Here is a 3871-nt window from a genome sequence, read left to right on the forward strand (position 1 = left end):
GAGGTAAGTGTAATAAAGTGAAGCTATGACATGGAACTCACATTTGAAGATGAAAGCCTCTTCTGCTGCTTTATCCCTGGTTCACCACTATCCATGGAAGAAAATACCAATCATATATTCATCTATCATTAAAAATCTATGTACAATCGGTAGACTTGAGAGAAAGTGGCACATTAGCTCTTACACTTTACTAAGGTGAAAGCCAAATCAAGAAAGAGAATTAACTCCAGTAATAAGTAATGTGAAGTGCATGTTAAGTTGTTAACCTTTGATCCGTAGGTAACTCATCCTTGCCATTGGAATTGTTATTTTCTATGTCCAGTGGTTCATCAAATCCACCCTGCCCTGGTGTCAAGAGAAATCCCATAGTGCAAACTCCATTACTTTCATTTATGTGTGTGGTGCAAACTCATCCGACCACACAATGAGGACATACCGAGTGCAAAGTTATTCATTCTTACATAAACATGTACTAATGACTAATGTATATTTATACAGCTTGTGCTTTGGATTTTCTAGTTGCCATGAATAGAAGTTCAGAAAATTAAGTAAGATTCCAATCAGCATCTCCCAACAATTATTTTTTCTTCAGGGAATGTAAGAACAGTTCCAACAAGCTAGGAAATGTGATTCTTAAAGGATAAGTGGATAACAGAATCAGTGAGATGTGCAGCAATACAAATAGAAAACCATGCTGCAACACATAATAATGCTTATAGCTACGTCCAGCTTCTAAGTGGAATCAAGTTATCATTATTGTGCCTTGCATAATGTCACATAGTCCAAAGGGTTAAAATTGCTTTCGTACCATGAGATTCTGAACCAGGAATGTGAGAGATAACTGAAGTACATGTTTCTAAATTCGATGTTCCCCTGCAACTTTGGGTATGGTGGTCCCTTCAAGATTGGTGCTTGCAGTTAAACGTCTTATCATCTCGTGCAGCCTATAAGCAGCAATCCATCCTGGCTCTAATAAAAAGAAGTTCTGTAGCTGCCTGGTTCAGACCACTACAAACCGGATATAATATATTAGGTAAAGACAATACTTGATGGGTAATTAGAGGGGATTATATAGGATAGCTTGCTTACATGCCACTCGGAATTACTGCGAATAAAGCTACCACAACTTCACCACCATCAGCTTTCCCACAAGCAATCAGGTGCCTTCCAACTCAGAGTTGTAAAGCACATGAACAAATGGCCAATCCATACGTAAATCCCAGGCCAATTCCTTGGACAATTGCTCTAACAGAAACACCATATATATTTCCGCTATTGCATCCTATATATGGAGTTGACCCTGAAATGGTAGATAATTTAATATTTAGACCGCAACAACTCAATAGATACAACAAGAGGTAAAACAAATAAGTGGGTAGTAGAAAACACAATAATCAATTTGAGAAGTTTCCCAAGATGTTAGTGGCCTACAATTAATATAAACATTTGGTTATTTTACAACACGAAATCGGAACAAAAGCTAATCCTTCATATGATGGAACACCATACTAAGAGCACACTCAGTAGCACCCTAAAAAATTGACTCGCTCCAATCTTTGCAATGGAGCACCCAAAATTCTAGAGCTGGATTAAGAAATCCTAAAACTGTATACCAGGACCACAAGGCTGAATTGGTCTGGCAGTAAATCATTAACAATAGCTCTGAAACAAATAAATTTGAGGCATCATTTTCTGAAATTTGGGCTGCAAGGGAATTATTGCCTGATGGAGTGGGTCTAGAGATGAACATATTAAAAAAGGACAAATTTTTACCTAGCACTTTAGGCCGATGCAAGCCATGGATGGAGAAATCTAGGAATGCCTACAGGCTGAACGGCGTGAGGCGACGCTTCTCCCGGCGACGATGACATGAGGCGGCGCTAGTGTCGGCGATGCGAGGCAGTGCTGCTCCCAGCGATGGCAGTGACAAGGTAGCGTTCCTCCTGACGACGGTGACATCCAATCAATTTGTTCCAGAGGCTAGCTGGAGGAAAATTAACTTTCTAATCATCATCTTTAATGGATCACAGTAATGTGCGCAAACAAATAAGTGTCATCACATAAAAAAGCGAGAAGAAATAATATAATCACATGACACATCTTGCCTATTTGCAAGAAGATATATATTCCAAATGTCGTATGTCATAATATAAAACAATCTTAAATGATATAGGATGGTAGATTAATGCATAGCTCATCCTTTCGCTGCCGCAACATCTGCAAAACAAAAGCAACGAACAAATAAACCTTAGCCAGGGGCTGCATCATATTTTCATCCCACATCAAGCACAATGATAAAACTGAACTGAAAACTATCCACAAATAAAAGCATGACCTTTTTATTTTAAAAAATATAACTATGCAAAACCAGTAAACATGCTGAAGCACTCATATCAAGATATCCTAATCTCAAAATTATTCTTGGACAGAAAGAAAATAATCAACTAAACCTTGAGAAGACAGTAAACCATAACACAAGTAAGGGTTCATTTGGGCAGAACAGGTAATGGCACACAAAATAGTAATAGTCATGCATTGTCAACATGAACCATGGACCTAATCTAAACTAACCAAGCTAGAAAAGAGGGAAGAAATAATAAGAAACAACAAAGCAAGAATGAGGCATGCATGAGTAAAAAAACACATCAAATACTGGACAGAGAAAAATTGACCTAATCAAACTGCTGGTAACCCCATATGCACCACAAATGGAATGAAGATCGCTTTGTAGCAGAATGAGGTGCACAAAGTCAATTAAACATCTGTAGTAGCAACCATTAGAAAACCATCACTGAATTAGCTGGTTGGAAACACAAAAAGCTTCAATATATAATAGCCTTGATATTAACTAATAAGCTTCTAACTTCTACATCAATAAAAGAGAATTTCCCCTGCCTATATAGCACTGTGAAAGTTTTGCACCCATCAATGCAACAGATTTAAAAACAAATCCATCTACATTGGCTTAACCAAAATATCCTCCCAAGAACAATTGAAAAACCAGTACTGAATTAGCTACCACTGGATGACATGTATTGTATTAGCTGGTTGGAACCAACTTGACTTTAACAACCTTCCAACTCTTGTAAAACAGTAAAAGATAGAGTACCCTACCTGTATATAGGCATATAGAACTGCCCTTACCTACCCAAGTTATGTACATAACAATGTCAAAGATAAATAAAAAAATACATCTGTATTGCCTCAACAAAAACATGCTCCAAAGTCTATCACGCCGCCGAGGACAATGCGCTCGCCATGGCCCCTCCTAGCACTCCCTGCTTTTGTGGCATTGAGGAGCCCTCCCAGCGGCGCCGATGCTAGATAACACAATGGAGGCAGCAGCGGTGCAACATGTAGGATAGCAGGTAATTAATCAGTAAGACATCCATAGCAGAATTGTAGAACCCACATGGTAAGTTGTAACCATCAATACAATTAATGATTTCATACAATAACCAATGCTTATATCAATAATAAATCCAGCTGAGACGCATGATAACGTCAAAATAACTCAGTTTTGATTCTTCATCTCTGGTCAACATAAATATCAAAAGAGCCATATATAGATTCAGTTTAGACCGTCATCACAGATCTGGAGCTTACCATAAATATGTAATGATCACCTGGTATCATCTGATTTGCATGATAACTTCAAATCCATGTCTGCTTTTGTTCAATCAAAATGGACAGGAATATAGCAGTAAGCAAGCTGCATAATTGGGAGAAGATATCCATATCAAATACCGAAAAAAGGATAGTTTTCACATCCACATTGAAATATTAAGCCAATATCTACTGCATCTAGCTTTAAGCCAAAACTCGCATGTAAGAAATAATGTAGCCAAAATAAACATGAATCTTTACTGCA

At 37.8% G+C, this 3871-nt stretch overlaps 1 long non-coding RNA gene across 1 annotated transcript; it reads right to left on the bottom strand.

Annotated features, from left to right (window-relative positions):
• Nucleotides 1–345: 345 nt before the first annotated feature.
• On the bottom strand, nucleotides 346–2204 carry LOC127293613 (uncharacterized). Its single transcript, XR_007845999.2, has 3 exons — nucleotides 1774–2204; nucleotides 1090–1300; nucleotides 346–1008 (listed from the first exon to the last, which is right to left on the bottom strand). It is a non-coding gene; the product is annotated as an uncharacterized lncRNA (long non-coding RNA).
• Between the last annotated feature and the right edge of the window lie 1667 nt (nucleotides 2205–3871).

Source organism: Lolium perenne, chromosome 1, assembly GCF_019359855.2.
Source record: "Lolium perenne isolate Kyuss_39 chromosome 1, Kyuss_2.0, whole genome shotgun sequence".
Classification (NCBI taxonomy): Eukaryota; Viridiplantae; Streptophyta; class Magnoliopsida; order Poales; family Poaceae; genus Lolium; species Lolium perenne.